This window comes from Manihot esculenta, chromosome 4, assembly GCF_001659605.2.
Source record: "Manihot esculenta cultivar AM560-2 chromosome 4, M.esculenta_v8, whole genome shotgun sequence".
Lineage (NCBI taxonomy): Eukaryota > Viridiplantae > Streptophyta > Magnoliopsida > Malpighiales > Euphorbiaceae > Manihot > Manihot esculenta.
In genome coordinates, this window is record NC_035164.2 from 14,641,149 (window position 1) to 14,660,109 (window position 18,961).

General features: G+C 33.8%; 1 pseudogene; it reads left to right on the forward strand.

Annotated features, from left to right (window-relative positions):
* The window catches only part of LOC110617381, a 180,563-nt pseudogene that overhangs the window by 115,516 nt on the left and 46,086 nt on the right, over positions 1 to 18,961 (forward strand).

Sequence of the window (18,961 nt, forward strand, 5' to 3'; positions counted from 1 at the left end):
ACTGTGGGTTCTGCTGGGGGTGGAGGAGGTACAACATTCCCTGAGGTAGGGTTTGCTGGATTTGGATGGTAGGGAGGGGGTGGATACATAGGGTACTGCGAGTATGGTGGGTAGTAAGGTGGGTATGGCATGTGTGAGTGGTAAGGGTTAAAACTGGGGTAATCCGATGTACCTCCCATCGAATACCCGAGATTTTGTGAGAAGGGTGGGTATTGGGGTGGTTGGACAAACCCCAAGGCCTGAGTGCCTCCTTGTGACTCTCCCATGCCCTCTTCAGACATGCTCACTCCTAGACTGTCATCCCTCCTCTAATCCACATCCATGTCATCTCCCACATCTACTGACATTCCGCCTTGAACTGTTCCCCTCACTGATCTACTTCTGCTCATATCCAAAGACCTTCTATGGTCTCTTACTGCTCTTTCTCTACTGGATCTGCTAGACATTGCCCTTGGCAATGCAGGGGGACGGGCACTCATGCCCTCATCCTCCTGTGGTACTCCAGTCAATCGTGCAGATCGACGAGTTCCCCTCATCCTGTTTACTGAAAACAACACATAGCACACATCAGCATCATATGGTTCATGTGGAGACACATGAACCCGCATCACATACATCACATACATAGCATATCATTAATGCACATGCATATAATCATGGCATTTCACATCATCATCAAAAGACAGGACTACTCATCCTATCTTAGTGGACATGATCTTTCCTATTGTGCTTGACCTTCTATAACATCTATGAGCCCGACACACTATAGGTCCGACCATGTGAACCTAGGGCTCTGATACCACTCTGTAACGGCTCGGAAATCTGGACTGCTACCGGTGCTAGGATCCAGATCGGCTTAAGGCCGCCGGGATCCATAGCAAGCCAAACATAAACCTGTAAACCTGTTTAATCCCATACATGATCAAACATAACCATAACACTATAAACTTTTTCTTTTCCTTAACCAAGATTGACCTGTGCATGCACATAACATAAACATAAACCACACACTGGAGTCCTCATCAAATGCTCCAATAGGGTATCATAACATACATTAAGCTTGGTACATCATAAACATCTCAAAACACAGATCATGTATTCAAAAGGGATACACTGTATAAACCGGGGTCAAGTACAAATTCTAAACCTCAATAACTTCATTACATTACATGTCTATCATATTACATCATTTATCATGTCCACATCTAGCTATTACATAATCATAACTTGACTCCTGCTGACCTCCTGGTCTACCCTGTACCTGCAAACCTGGGGGTGAAGGGAATGGGGTGAGCTAAAAAAGCCCAGTGAGCAGAACCATAAAACATTTTACTTATTCATTCTTTCATGGAATGCATCATAGCACAGACATTTCACATCAAGGACGAACTTGTCACCAATAACTCTCATTTCTCATAAACAATCATGCATTTGCCCGAACGCTGGCATGGGCAGCCCGGGACATTCTGACATGGTGCCAGGATGCGTGGCATGGGCAGCCCTGGACTTTCTAGGTTACATACTGAGAGCTAGTGGGTCATCCAACATCCATCCACATTACAGTAAAAATGAAATGCATCATATTCGTGATTACTAATGTAATACAACTTACATAAACATGGCATTTATGATGCATGGATCATGCTAAATATTTTATTAAATTTAAAGCATAGTTCTGTTCTACTCACCTCTGGCTGATGCTCTAAGGACTCTGAAGCAGCTAGCACTGCTGACCTCCTCGGTTCCTCGAGTCTGAACCTACACAGGTGGACTCAGATGAGGGACCAAACATATATTGACATAGTCTAAACATTCTCCCAAAAACCCCCTAAAAACACCTAAAAACAATCATAGAAAACATGCAAGAAATGGCTGAACAGGGCACTTTCGGCGGCAGGTTCGGCGGCCGAAAGTCCCTCCAGAGCCGAAAGTCATGCACCTTCGGCGGCACTTTCGGCGGCCGAAGGTTCCTTCCAGAGATGAAACTCATGCATGTTCGGCGGCACCTTCGAAGGCCGAAACTTCCTTCTAGAGCCGAAAGTCCACTTTCGGGGGCAGGGTTCGGTAGCCGATTTATGCTACCACAGGCAGGTTCGGCGGCCGAAAGAGCCTTCGGCTGCCTAACCTGATTTCTCCCAAATGGCAGAAACTCGGCTCCAACATGCACAAATGCCTCCCAACTCATACAATCATGCATTTTCCTATTCTACAACATGCATACTCCAGCATACAAGCTCCTAGGGGCTCCAAACTATCTTAAACCCCATCTACAACACATCAAACAACCAACATTGCTCATAAACATAACATAAACCCATAAACTTCACATAAACCTACACATGCATTTCTACCCCATAAAACCTCGTAAAACTTACTTAAAATATGTAAGGAACTATGGATCTACTCTTACCTCTTGTAGAACGAGAGGAGAGACGATCCAACTCGGAGATGGGAGAGATCCGCTCTTTGGTCTCCAAGTTTCCAAAACTTGCTCCTTTTTGCTTAAATCTCTTCAAATCAATTTAAAGCTTGTTAAAACATGAAAGATCGGAGGAAAAACATCAAAAACGAACCATAGGAGAGCATGAACTCACCGTGGCCGAAAATGGGGAGAAAACTCGCCCGTTTCGGCCATGGAGCTCTTATATAGGGCTGGCAGACCACCTTTCGGCAGCCAAACGTGCCCCCACATCTCATGCAAGTTCGGCGGCCGAACATGAGGTTCGGCGGCCGAACCTTTGAAACTTTCGGAAGCCTAACATGCCCCCCTAAACCATCCCACGTTCGGCGGCCGAACCTGGAAATGTCTCCTTGGTCTTTTTCATTCAAAACTCAATTTCCTTTTTTTTTTTACTTAAAAACGTAAAATACATTAAAATATTTTATAAAAACATGGTTTTACCCTTCTAGAGGTTTCCGACATTCGAGATCCGATCGGACGGTAGGGATTCCGATACCGGACGGTAGGGATTCCGATACTGGAGTCTAGCCGGGTATTACAATTTTTGTGTTGTTTATCATTAAAAAGAGGAATTTTATAAATATTATAATAATTCAAATTTATTTCCCAGGAAGGTTATCATAATTCAAGATTGAAACATAGGCATAACCTTCCAGGGAAATAAATTTGAATTATCATAATTCAAGATTGAAGGGTTTTAAAGTAAGATTAATTATCTAAACATTATGTAAAAGTGGATTGAAGATACAAGAAGAATACACATAAAATAAATGATAGTTATGATATGGTAGGTATGATTAAGGGGTTAGTTTAGATAGTTATGAGATGGCAGGTATGATTAATGAGTTAGTTTATCTCATTAATGACATATTAGTTACTCTAGCTAGGAGAAAAATAAGAAAGATTGTAGAGTCTACCCAACTTTTAAGAACATCACATAGATAGAGTGTATAAATTCCTTACGTATTTCTTGTTAAATACTTCGATTCATCATTTGGAAGTGGATAGAGTTCCCTTTAAGAATATATTGAAGGTCTATGTTGGAAAACCGAATTAATCACCGCCATAGTTTATTCTTTTTAACTTTCTAGAAGCATTATTATATTTGATAAGATTAGATAAATTATTTTGGCGGAATTAGTATTATTTGAGATAATATTTTTCTGTATTGAAAGTTTAGTTCTTATCTATATTGGTGATATAGTTAGATTTTAAACACTTTAATCGGTACAAGTAATTATTATTGATGGGTTATATTGATATATGTTTATAAATAAATATGTGTATATATATATATATATATATATATATATATATATATATATATATATATATATATATATATATATGCATAGATGTTTTGAATATTGGTATTTAGTTTCTTAATAATATATTGTGCAAAGTATAGCTATGAAAATATAATTATTTATGTTTCCTTAGTTATTTACTGGATTCTAGATATAACCCTTATTCCTCCAATAGATTATTGAATAAATGAATAAAATTATTTCTGAATAGCATAATGTGATAATGCGGTTGATTATTAGCTAGAATAAATTATGTTAGTATAAACATTATGTTATTATTGGAGGTACGTAGGCAGCCTTCGGGGGCGTTCCAAAGATAATAAATGTTAAGACTTTAATTAGCAAATAGCAGCGATGTAAAATCAAGCCATATTAATAGATTTTCAAGTCGAATGAATTACTTAATGAAAATTTAATAAGTTTAGTATGACTAAAATAATTAACATGCAAATAATAATGTTTATAAGATTATAGATAAAAGTAAAGCCACAAAAGAAATCACTGAATTATCTAAGATATAGGAGAACAATTTTCATAAAGAGACCATGAGTGAATTAGACCCTTAATATTGGCAAAACTTGACTATAACTTAGAGTAGGAGCATACTGAAGTACCTAAAATAAATAACTTGAAAAGCTTGTCAAAGAAACGGCAAATGGCATCCCAATAGGTGCAATTTATGATATAAAACAACTCTTAAAAGGCAGTGTCACAGTCTAGATATAAAACGTAAGTTGGCATTTGAAGTTATAAGGCATAGACAAAGTGTCGCAGCTACCCCAAATCCTCATTCACTAGTATACTAAATTAAATTGTTGCTTGAAAAAAAAAAGGATAATGGCATAAAAAATACAAAATTTTATTTCTTGGCACAATAAATTAAGATTTAAAAATATTTGGTGATTCTTTCCAAATTTGAATTGAAAGTGGGGGAGCATCTGTCGGTAGCAGGCCATATTGTATTTTTTTATTACTTGACAGTGGACTCTACGCTACACCTTAAATAACCATGGTGAGATATTAATCCTTGGTTAGTTAAGTTAAAATTCTTAATTGGTGTAGAAAAATATAAAACGCTCTCTTCGATGCCGTCACTCGCTGTCGAATTTATTTTCCCGACTTCGTCCTTCGCACAAAAAATTAGACTTCTCGCTTTACCACCATTTTGGCTTCAGAAAAGTAGATATTGACTTTGTTCTTTCTCCTAACTCTATTCACCTTTCGATTCTTTATTTTTGTATCTTCTCTCTCGGTGTCGTTAATACATGATAATAGTTAATTGAAAAAATAAGAGAAGCACCACGGAACGTGATATCTCCATTTCAGTTAGTTAAATAACCTTATAGGAGTGTTGCAGTTAGTGGTATTAGAGCTAACGTTTAGGCCGTTCTAGGTATTAAGGAGAAGGAACAAGTATAAGCAAATGTTTATACCTTATAAGTTAAGGTCAGGATATAACTCTACTATAGGTTTTTGTAAGTTGGCTAAGAATGTTATTTGACATTCAACATGTGTTAGAAGATAGAGGTGATAGTCAAAAGTCGTGATCGCGATAATCTATTCAATGCTGCAAATGTGTGTATTGTAAGCTGCAGATTACATTATGGACATTGGAGCATTGAGTGGAAATTATGTGCATCACTTTTAAGAATCTGCTAGGATATGGTAGATGCCGTATATTTGATGCAGTTGTATCATGACAAGTTTCGAATTGCTATGAAGTGACTTCTAATAAAAGTTTATATCCTTTTAAAATAAAATACTAGAGACATCAGTAATAAGGTATAGAAAAATTCTATGACAGCGATAATGTACTCGAAAAACATAATTGTTTTTTGTGTTGTTTATAATTAAAAAGAGAAATTTTATAAATATTATGATATAAGATAAATGAAAAAAAGGAGAGCCATGAGTAGGTGAAATAGGCTAGAACATGTTAGTGACCAATCTTCTTTTTCACTTTTTACTGTAATGATTGTTTGATATCGAAATACAGTCGTAACCTTCGAGGGAAATAAATTTTAATTATCATTATGCAAGATTGAAGGGTTTTAAAAAAAGATTAATTATCTAAACATTATGTAAAAGTGGATTGAAGATACAAGAAGAATACACACATAAAATAAGTGATAGTTATGTAGGTATGATTAAGGGGTTACTTTAGATAGTTATGAGATGGTAGGCATGATTAAGAGGTTAGTTTATCTCATTAATGAGATATTAGTTACTCTAGCTATGAGAAAAATAAGGAAGATTGTAGAGTCTACCCAACTTTTAAGAACATGACATAGATAGAGTGTATGGATTCCTAATGTATTTCTTGATAAATATTTTGATTCATCACTTGGAAGTGGATAGAGTTGCCTTTAAGATTATATTGAAGGTCTATGTTGGATAACCGAATTAATATTGAAGGTCTATGTTATAAGCATTATTATCTTTGATAAGATTAGATAAATTATTTTGGCGGAATTAATATTATTTCAGATAATATTATTGTTTATTAAAAGTTTAGTTGTTATCTATATTGGTGATATAGTTAGAATTTAAACACTTTAATCGGTACAAGTAATTATTATTGATGGGTTATATTGATATATGTTTATATATAAATTTGTGTGTGTGTGTATATATATATATATATATAGTTTGAATATTGGTATTTAGTTTCTTAATAATATTGTGCAAAATATAGCTATGAAAATATAATTATTTATGTTTCCGTAGTTATTTACTAGATTCTAGATATAACCCTTATTCTCCAATAGATTATTGAATAAAATTATTTCTGAATAGCATAATGTGATAATGTGGTTGATTATTAGCAAGAATTAATTATGTTAGTATAAACTTTATGTTATTATCTATTGTTAAGAGCTACGTGGACATGATCCTCTATTGGAGGTACGTAGACAGCTTTCGGGTGCGGTCCAAAAATAATAATTGTTAAGACTTTAATTAGCAAATAGTAGTGATGTAAATTCAAGGCATATCAATAGATTTTCACGTTGAATAAATTACTTATTGGAAATTTAATAAGTTTAATATGACTAAAATAATTAATATACAAATAGTTATATTTATAAGATTATAGATAAAAATAAAGTCACAAAAGAAATAACTGAATTAGCTAAGATATAGGAGAACAACTTTCGTAAAGAGACCGTGAGTGAATTAGATCCTTAATATTGCCAAAACTTGACTATAACTTAAGATAGAAGCATACAGAAGTACCTAAAATAAATAACTTGGAAAGCTTGTCAAAGAAACGACAATTGGCTTGCCAATAGGTGCAATTTATGATATAAAATAACACTTAAAAGACAGTGTCACAGTCTAGATATAAAACGTAAGTTGGCATTTAAAGTTATAAGGCATAGACGAAGTGTCGCAGCTACCCAAATCGTCATTCACTAGCAGACTAAATGAAATTGTTGCTTAAAAAAAAAGGATAATGGTATAAAAAATCCATAATTTTATTTACTGGCACAATAAATTAGAATTTAAAAATACTTGGCGATTCTTTTAAAATTTGAAATGAAAGTAAGGGAGCATCTGTCGGTAGCAGGTCATATTGTATTTTTTTATTACTTGACAGTGAACTCTATGCTACACCTTGGATAACCAAGGTGAGATATTAATCCTTGGTTAGTTAAGTTAAAATTCTTAAATGGTGTAGAAAAACCTAAAACACTCTCATCGACGCCGTCACTCGCTGTCGAATTTAATTTTCCGACTTCGTCCTTCGCACAAAAAATTAGCCTTCTTGCTTCACCACCATTTTGGCCTCATAGAAGGAGATATTGCCTTCGTTCTTTCTCCTAACTTTATTCACCTTTCGATCTTTTATTTCTGTATCTTCTCTCTCGGTGTCGTTACCTCTCCTTAAAAATCAATCATCTTTAAACCTGAGATTCTCCACCAAATTCAGCTGTCAAAACTTGTAATTGTGTTCGTAACGTCGAATGCTGCTCATATAATTCCTAATCTCAAAACAATCGTACTCGACTCTCCCGAGTTTGAATCGCTGATGATAAGTCTAGCTCACTGTGGAGAAATGGAAGGAGGGAAGGTTTACCAATTGGACCCTGCGATGATTCTCTATCCTCACGGACTACTGATCGAGTTAATGGAGTGGTTTTGACTCATCGAAATTTCACATGCATGGTGGCTGTAAGTCATGAGGTTTACACGACCCGGATGGCAGCTGCAACTTCCTTTTATCCGTTGCCTCATTTTCATGTTTATGGTTTGTGTTATTTCTTGAGAGCTTTAACTATAGGAGCGGTGGTGGTGTCCATGGTTAAATTTGATATGAAGACAATGTTGACAGTAATTCAGGAGAGTAAGGTCACTCACGTAGCACAGACTGCACCGGCGGTGGTGCTGATGACTAAGGATCCTAGGTTGTTAGACGACTATGATTTGAACTCTCTAGATATTGTAGCCTGCAGAGTTGCTTCGCTTAGGAAAAGCGTAGTTAGACTATTTCAGCAACAATTTCCAAATTTGACTTTAAGTCAGGTTAGTTAAACACCAGACCTGGATTTTTAGCATTAACCGGTGGTTAATTTCTCACATTGGTTATTCAATGTGTTGCGTATGATCCACCGTTAAGTAATAGAAAAATACAGAAGGAACGTCACGTTAGCCACCGGCAAATGCTCCCCCACTTACATTTCAAATTTGAATTGAATCGCTAAATGTTTTCAAATTTGATATTCAACATGTGTTAGAAGATAGAGGTGATAGTTTAAAGTCGTGATCGCAATAATCTATTCAATGCTACAAATGTGTGTATTGTAAGCTGCAGATTACATTATGGACATTGGAGCATTGAGTGGAAATTGTGTGCATCACTTTTAAGAATCTGCTAGGATATGGTAGATGCCTTATATCTGATGCAGTTGTATCATGACAAGTTTCTAATTGCTATGAAGTGACTTCTAATAAAGGTTTATATTTGAAAAGAATAGCTAAAATTGGGAATGAAAATAGAGAATGCAATGTATTGATTCGGAAAGTCTCATGTATATATATACATTTGGAGAAATTGAATTCTAACTAACTGAGTTCTCTGGACTTTTCTAGAATTTTCTGGATTCTCCTGGAATAAATTACATTTATGTATGAAACGGTGCCGTTTTGGATCTGTGTTTACGACGCCGTTTTTTTTCTGGATTTGCACCTGTCTTTTGCTTCCTGCGATGTCGTTTGGCTCTAACAGTATATAATCATCTCTTCAATATCCTTTTAAAATAAAATATTAGAGACATTAGCAATAATGTATAGGAAAATTCTACGATAGCCATAATGAACTCAAAAAACATAATTGTTTTTGTGTTGTTTATCATTAAAAAGAGGAATTTTATAAATATTATGATATAAGAGAAATGAAAAAAAGGAGAGCCATGAGTAGGTGAAATAGGCTAAAACATGTGAGTGACCAATCTTTTTGTTCACTTTTTACTGTAACGATTGCTTGATATCGAAACATAGTCATAACCTTCGAGGGAAATAAATTTGAATTATCATAATACCAGATTGAAGGGTTTTAGAGAAAGATTAATTATCTAAACTTTATGTAAAAGTGGATTGAACATACAAGAAGAATACACACATAAAATAAGTGATAGTTATGAGATGGTAGGTATGATTAAGGGGTTAGTTTAGATAGTTATGAGATGGTAGGTATGATTAAGAGGTTAGTTTATCTCATTAATGAGATATTAGTTACTCTAGTTAGGAGAAAAATAAGGAAGATTGTAGAATCTACCCAACTTTTAAGAACATTACATAAATAGAGTGTATGGATTCCTAATGTATTTCTTGATAAATATTTCGATTCATCACTTGGAAGTGGATAAAGTTGCCTTTAAGATTATATTGAAGGTCTATGTTGGAAAACTAAATTAATCACTGCTATAGTTTATTCTTTTTAACGTTTTAGAAGCATTATTATCTTTGATAAGATTAGATAAATTATTTTGGTGGAATTAATATTATTTGAGATAATATTGTTGTTTATTGAAAGTTTAGTTGTTATCTATATTGGTGATATAGTTAGATTTAAAACACTTTAATCGGTACAAGTAATTATTATTGATGGATTATATTGATATCTGTTTATATATAAATTTGTGTGTAAATACATATATATATATATATGTTTTGAATATTAGTATTTAGTTTCTTAATAATATTGTGTAAGGTATAACTATGAAAATATAATTATTTATGTTTTCTTAGTTATTTATTGGATTCTAGATATAACTCTTACTCCTACAATAGATTATTAAATAAATGAATAAAATTATTTCTGAATAGCATAATGTGATAATGTAGTTGATTATTTGCAGGAATTACTTATGTTAGTATAAACTTTATATTATTATCTATTGTTAAGAGCTACGTGGACCTGATCCTCTATTGGAGGTACGTAGGCAGCATTCGGATGCGGTTCAAAAATAATAAATGTTAAGACTTTAATTAGCATATGTAAATTCAAGCCATATTAATAGATTTCCACTTTGAATAAATTATTTATTGAAAATTTAATAAGTTTGATATTACTAAAATAATTAACATACAAAAAATTATATTTATAAGATTATAGATAAAAATAAAGTTACAAAAAAATCACTGAATTAGCTAACATACAAAAAAATAATTTTTAATTTATTCAATTCGATTTAATTTTAAATCGAACCGAATGAATAATCATCCCTAACTATATGCATATAATGTTAATGAGGATATTTAGTTTAACTTTTTCACCTAGATAATACATTTTGAAAGAGCTATTTTATCTATTTGGTAAACTCTTTGAAAAGGCGGCTGATTCATTTTAGATTTTTTTTTTGATAATTAATTAGACCTTATTTTTTATTTAAATAATATTATTCTTTTAGTATATATTAATTATAAAATTTATATATTTAAATAAATTATTTATAAATATAAATATAAAATATTATAATAATTGTATTAATGGTAATCTTTATTTTTTATATAATTAAAATATTTATATATATTTAAAATATTACTTATTGGAAATGTAATAAGTTTAATATGACTAAAATAATTAACATACAAAAAATTATATTTATAAGATTATAGATAAAAATAAAGTCACAAAAAAATCACTGAATTAGCTAAGATATAGGAGAACAATTTTTATAATCACCATGATGATAAGAACAAATTGATACTTTTACCTATTTTCTTTACATTCATCACTCTCTCACAAATGAAAGCAAATAAATTTTATTTTTCTTTTTATTCTTTTTAATTTTTTACTCGTTCAAATATAAAGAGATTTTTTTTATTATTATTTTCAATGTCTTCCTATTTCCCAAACAAAGTGTTAATTGGGAAATTTTGTTTTAAAAAAAATATATTATTAAGGCACAAATGCAGATGGCTACGGATCATTGGAATCTGGTAAAACAAATGACAGAAATATTGAAAGGCAAAAACCGCTCCTTCCAAGCTCGTATGTCCTCTGATGATAGCCATTTCCCCATTATCCTCGGATAATTGCCCAATCTCTCTCCTCCGTGCAACTGGCGAGCAAACAAAAAAACCACTGACCAAAACCACCGTTTTCTCTTTTGAAATCTCTTTCAGGGAATAAAAAAGAAAAAAGAAATCTCTTTCTTTCTCCTCTAAAACCTCACCTGCAATGGCTTTCTTCTCATTTGGGCTATACCATCTCCAACCAACCAATTTAAGAAACAATCCGTTCGCTTTCCTTCTTCCCTTAATCTGTCTTCACTTCATTCTCAGTTTTGTTTGGCTTTATCTCCACTTAGATTAGGTTCAAGATTGCTTGGCAGTGGTCTTCTTGCAAGAGCTGAAGATAAGGCTAGAGGGTATTCTTCTTCTTCAACTCAGGGACAAGCTCAACAGCCCAGTAGTGCAAAACAGCTTCAGGTTTGTTTCAATAATTTATTGTCGCTAAAGCATCATTTTTAGGGGTACCCATTTCCTTGTTCAGTGGTTGGTGAAAGGGATTACTTGATTTTCACATGTATTTTTCAAATTGAACGGAAACCATATTTTTGGATTCCTCTATTGAGATTTGACATTTCATTTTCTGAAATACTCTTTGTTGTTTGTGTGTGATGTGTATGTGGAAATGTTCTTGTCACGCCTTTTTTATTACTTCTCTTAAATGTTGAAATGGATACGAGGTGGTTTCTCTTATGTCTGCAGAGTTACCGTGTTTGCATTGCAGAATGCATATTGGTTATTATCTGAAGTTCTAGCTGCTTGTATAGGACTAATTTATTGATATGTGAGACCCATTCAATCATTCATTACACATTTATTCCTCCTTTATCTGCCTTTTTCTGGTAGCAGTTCATGTTAACGGTTAGCATATATATAAAATCAGGAGCTGACAACAGAAGCTGGGTCATGTGATCCTTTATGTTCACTTGACGAAACAAGTTCACAAGATTTTGCAGCCACGTACCAGCCAAAGACTGATTTGCTAAAAGCTCTTGCAGTATTCGCAGCAGCTGCAACTGGGGCTCCAGCGATTAACCATTCTTGGGTTGCAGCCAATCAGGTTAACTCTCTCGTGTGGAAAAATCTTATAATTTGATGTATTAATTATTAACAAATGCTTAAATATGCAGTAAACATGAAATGATATTTAATGGTTAATTTGATGAAATTTTCTCAGACAGGATCTTGCTATGGCATTACTCTTTGGAATTGGATATGCTGCCATCATTTTTGAAGAGTCTCTAGCTTTCAATAAAAGTGGTGTAGGATATTGATGGCTGTGAGCTTATGGGTAGTTCGAAGCATTGGGGTAAAAGTCATAATTACTGCTTAATTATTACCAGTGACATTTTTTTTCTCAAAGAATTACGGGTGACATTTAGTTTAGATTAAAGTGTATGTTTCCCATTCATCTTCTGGCCACTTGCATGAGTGCCTGATGTATCATTTTTACTTGTTCATAGAAGCTATAAAATAGACATAATTGAACTGAGATGTCTCTCTGTGATTTCCTTAAATTTGTTATAGCCCTATCTCATCCTGCTGCTGGCTAAATTTCAATAAAAGTCTTCTGTTATGTGTAACTTATGTTGCCCATGTGGGGTTGTCCTTTTACAGCTGCATACTGGATTGGTAACTAAACTTCGTTACTGATTGATCTATAAAATAGAACAACTTCATAAATGATATCCTTCATTTGTGTGGGTGGATGTTTGGGTATATTTACCTTCTTTTCTTTGAAGAAATTTTGGATCATCATGTAGTTGGAACTCCCTTGGTGAAATAATTTCCACAATTAGGCTGTAGTGGATTCTGAATTGGGATGCCATAAACTGATAGACTGGTGCATGGAAGCAAAATTTTTTGGCAGCATGGTTTATAATGGCTTCCTGATAACTGAACCGTGAACTATAGAATTCCACATTGCTGTGTTTCAAATATCAATTATCAATGCTTGTAAGTATGCAAAACAAATAAATTTGACCCTGCCAGTATAAGTCCAAAGTCTCCCACCATAACTATCATGCAAAAATGGGTCCCTTTTTATGTTTCATGAAAACAACCATAAGTTCCAGGTATTGTCTATTACACTGTAATATTTAGCTATCACTTTCTTGAGCAGGCACCTTCGACTGATATAGCTGTTTCGGAGTTGACACATGCTTCTGCAGAAGTAAGTGAGGTCGTGTTTTTCCTGCTTGGTGCCATGACCATCGTGGAGATTGTTGATGCTCATCAAGGTTTTAGGCTGGTCACTGACAATATAACCACTCGAAAGCCCAAGACTCTGCTTTGAGTGGTTAGTTCTATATTCAGTTGTCATCTTCATATTACACGTTTTTTACAGAGAAGACGAGATCAAATTGAATAGTTCTTATCATAGTAGTTCTGAACTTTACAATGAAACCTATTTATACAATAATTCTAAACTAGGAAATTTGAGTATACAAAAATTTAACTGCTTATTTTACAATATTAATTGCAACCTTAATTAGGAACCCTAGCCTAATTAGGAGTATTCAATAAATTAAAAGGAAGAATATTATCAACTCTCCCTCTCAAGATGGTGCATAAATTTGAGTATACAAAAATATAACTGCTCATTTTACAATGTTAATTGCAACCTTAATTAGGAACTCTAATTAGGACTGTTCAATAAACTAAAGGGAAGAATATTATCAACTCTCCCTTTCAAGATGGTGCACAGATATCTTGTACATCCATCTTGCAAACCAAATCTTGGAAATGTTTGCTACAAATTCCCTTAGTGAAAATATCAACCAACTGATTTTCAAAAATGGAGCTCATCTTTGTAGTGCTGCAAATGTCTCTTGGTAGTCGAAACTATAGGTTTGAGTGGACCACTTTGTACCAACCGACCTTCATATCTTCCAATAGACCCCTCTGCTTTGTGCTATGTACTTATTTGAGCACCACTCAATAGACCCCTTTGCTATGTACTTATTTTTTTAAATATAAAAGAAGTTGAGCACCACTAAGCAATTTGCTTAGCGCGTAGGAATGTATTTTTCCTCGCGCAGGTTGTAGATCCAAGGAACAGTAGATCAAGATCTGCATCAACCCAGTCAGAGTTACATCATTACTATCTTGGGGTATATTTTGTAAATTTCTTTATATAAAGTTACTTTTGGAAATATGGCATGTACATAAAGTTTTAGAGATAAAGTTGTATATAGTTTGAATTAGATATATTTGAATATTTTAATTTTGGTATAAATATGGGTTACTAGCATAAGTTTTTGTGTTGAGATTAGTAAGATGGTTTTTGAAGTGTTTGATATGGATTGAAATTGTTTTGAAGTTAAAAGAAGTTTGGGGGTTAAGGTTGAAGTTTATAGAAGTGTAACGTTACTATTCACAGGTGAAATTAAGTCCATATTTCAGAGGAAACACTGCCGGATTTTTGGTTAAAAAAAAAAGCCATAAATTACATGATATAAATTTGGTAATTTGGTGTAAGTCATCTATAAAATAAATTATTATTAAAATATTAATTTTTCAAACATTTCAAAACTAAAATTATTAACTATGATTGCTAAACGAAGAAGTAAATTAAAATAGCAAAAGTCAAGTTACTTTATGCAACAGATCAATAATTTATAATATTTATTTTCAACCATCAATGGTTTTTTCTGTGAGCCCTTTAGCCGCACCTTCAATTTCTTTGGATTGATAGGAGTATATCTATTTTTTCTTATGTGTAAAGGAAAGCTGACTCAGAAGGTTTTCCAAATATGTAAGAGGGAAGGAATGCTTCAAGAATCGAGTTCTTGATAAGGTGATTAATGACATTTTTAGATTTCTGAACAAAGTAGGCAGAAGAAATGAAAATGATAAATCTTTTTATCTATAGTATTTTTAAAATTTAAAATATTTTTTATTTTTATTTTTAACTTAATAGATTTTAAAATAAAACGAAGTTGAATTTAAAAGGAAATAACATATAGAAATTTAAATATTTAATTTTAAAAATAAACATATTAATCTATTAATAACATTACCATCCAAAAATGAAAAGTTTTTTTTTTTCCTTTGTTGTGTAACTTGTGTTCGATGAAAAAGAAACCTTTGTCGTTTCGGATAATACAAGGGTGTTCGAGTGACTGAATCCCTAATCAATTTCACGCTCTTTTTGGTACTCCCAGCTCTGCAATTAGACCGATTCACTGAAGCTATCGTTCTATACTATTTGGTGTGAGGTAAGCTTTTCTGTTCAAATTTCTCCCTTTTCCTGCCGATTTTTCTTGGTTGATATTAATTTTACTTTGTTAATTTTATTCATTTTTTTCCATCTTATTTATGGTGTTTCTACAAAATTCTAGTAGTTAGTCTCTTGAGAAGATTCTTCTGATGTTATACTCTCATCTTGTTATCTCATATTTTCTCATTGGCGCTGATTCTGTGTATATTTCTTTTTCACATGGTCGATGTTTAATATATTCTTTTGTTTTGTTTGCATTTGATGCCGAGTTGCATAAGTTTGTATTTGCTATCACTGTAATTTCACGTTACGCGCCTCTTTTCTATTCTGGGTTAGGATGCTTAGTTTATGGAGTTAGGCTTTGTTATATCTTAAGATGATATGCGACTTCATTTCCAACTGTACAGGAGAACTTCCAATTCTGACGAAACAATTTGGTTATTTAGATCTTGGCTGTTGAAGCTGCAAGAGCAATTTTTTACAAGTAATGAGAATTAATATGATTTTCTTTTAATTTTTCTTTGTATTTTTATAGTGAGTCTGCTCTTGTTTCATCTTGGAAAGATGAGTTGTACTTGCGCTCTTTTGTTAGCTTCCTGTTCCATTTTGATTTGGGATTTTGAGTTTCACATGTCAAGTTATCTTTGGCAGGGTGCAAGGAATGGGAGGTTGATCCACAGTTAGGTTTTGGTGTTTTTGGTCCAAAGTTGGTTATGAAGTGACTGTTTCAAAGTGGTTCAGGTCCTAGATTTAGGAGATTACCTTTGAAATTTTAGTGATTAAATTTTTGTGATTTTGTTTTCTCAAAGCATTCTTATGCATATATAACTTTAAGATTTGTTATCTTTTTTGATAAATGATATAACTAACAATGATGGTGAATGATTTGTTATGAACTCCTTTTATGCTTTGTTCCATGAAGTAGTGCGTGAGATTGCAATTACAATTAATTTATTTTGTTGTTTTAGTAATCTTGAATTTCTTACTTCTAGAGAATTTTAAAATATTTTAGTATTTGGTTTCAGCTAACAATCTCTTTAAACTTTCTTTAATGAAACAGAAAAAGAATTAAGTGGGTCTGAATATTATGTGGAGAGTAGTAATTATTTTTAGACAGGTATTTGTAAAAGATTATTGTAATTGCTTAATTGGGTTCAGGTAGTAAGTATATTAAGTGGGTTTAGGGTTGCACAGTTTAAAATTCATTAGTATCCTACCTGTGTCATCACTTTCTTGCTCGTCTCACCAGTAACCCCCTCAGCTCTTCCTAGCACCCACACAGCCACACTCATTCAGCCTCTCACATCTATTGACCCAATTGCAGTTTTGCCTCTCTCTGTCTGGTATATCACTTGATTCTATTTTTTTTCTTTTCAATTAATTTTAATTTCCCGATGTTTCTCATATGTTGATTCAGTGGATATGTGCCTTTTGTTTTAATTAATCTTGAGGGAGGATATGGAATTTCCGTATTTCAACATTGCTTTTGATTGAAGTGTACTCGACCACATCGTGCTTGCTTGCTCAAGAAAATGAAAATCTGCCTGAAGAGTTTGTAGTGGCTGTTCTTGTTGGCTTTTGGTTCATTTTGCTAATTGAATTTCTCTTTCAATTCTAATGAAATCTATTTACACTGCATACTTGCATGTCTGAAGGAAGTTAAGCTTACACTAATTGGTTAAATATAAACCACTAAATTTGTTTGGCTGTATTACCATTTGCAGAGAACTAAAACCCTCAGTCAGAGATATTCCAGACTCACCAGATAGGAACCCAATGGCTCTATGGAGAGCTCGTGCAGCTGTATCACCTCACTTGAACAGGCTTTTGCAACCTGCATCTTTCCCCTCTGTCAACAATGCTTTCCGTGGTTTCTCTGCTGGTATGCTTACTTTGTTTGACCCTGTTTTAATTTCAGCTTTGAATTTTTTTACTAATTTTCTAATTATACGGAAATTGTGTTTGTCAAGACTGGTATGCTTACTTTGTTTAACCCTGTTTTAATTTCAGCTTAGAATTGCTGTAAGTTTTTCTTACTAATTTCTGAATTATACGGAGATTGTGTTTGTCAAGAAGGGAAACCCGGGATCATTTTGATTTTTGCTGTGGTAATTGTACTCAAGATAAGGGTTTTGGTTTGGTGAGTTTCTCATTTCACAGTAGTGGAAACAGAGATAACACATGAAGACAGCAGGAAAGATCAGTAACACGAGTGTGTTGGTTAACTATACATGTGATAAGTATAGTGAGCAAGAGTCATAAATGAGTATTGTATTCCATTATTCCCTGTTACAGTATAGGCTTTACCAGATATTCACTAGCTTCTTTCATTTAGAAAGGTTGTGTCAAATTTATTTGCTGTTCTTTGCTGGAAAACTAGGAGAAAATAATGGGAAAGGGAAATTTTGAAGCTTGTTACCTTTTACGTGTCCTTAATGAGCTAGTAGTTAGTAAAATCTTAACTTGGCATTGTTTTCTCTAAGTCTATCGACTAACGCAAGAATCAAAGTTTTCCATGTGAAGAAGGCAAGCCATCTATAAAATCAGGAATAGGAAGGGGCTGAAGCAATCCAGCTGGAATTAATGTATCAGCTTTGGTTCATTGACAAACATCACAAGAGGCAACATACTATTTCACAGATTGATACATGGATGGCCAATAAAATTGTTGCGTGAGGCACTTGTAGGTACGAAGCGCTCCTGAGTGGCCTCTAATAGGTGTATTATGAAATTCGTGGAGCAGTTGGTGAACAATCAGTGTATTGGGGGGAACAACTCGATGTTTGTAACACACAAGTCCATTGAGCCAAAGGTAAGGTTGACTCGGATTGGCAGTTGCTAACTTGCCAATACTGAGCATGTATGGATTATGGGCAACCTCTTGCTTAATTTTGTCCCAAATTGCAGGTTGAGACACAAAGATGGCCTCGAGGCTTGGGCTACTAAGGACCTGTGACAATTCATCAGTGTTGGTGTTTTCTCGACCAGGCTTGTAATGAATGTCATAATCATACCCAAGTAATTTGGCCACCATTTCTGCTATTCCGGTATCACAATCCGCTGCTCTAACAAATGCTTCAAACTGTGTTAATCCGTATGGATATAAAATTTTTTGCCAAGTAAATAGGGATGCCATGTATGAATGGCATGAACAATTGCAAGCATTTCTTTAGCATAGACCATGATTTCTTAGCAACCCCCAAAGCTCTACTCATGGACGCTATAGGCCATTCTTGCTGTGTCAACACCGCTCCAATCCTATCACCGGAGGCATCACATTTGATGTTGAAAGATTCATTGAAATTCGGTGTAGCCAGAGTTGGGGTGGTGGTCATAGCATTTTTTAGATTTTCGAATGCCTTTTCTGCCTCCTCCGTCCATTGGAACTGTCCTTCAAGAGATTAGTTAATGGCTTAGCCAGCAATTCGTAATTGCGCACAAATTTGCAGTAATAAC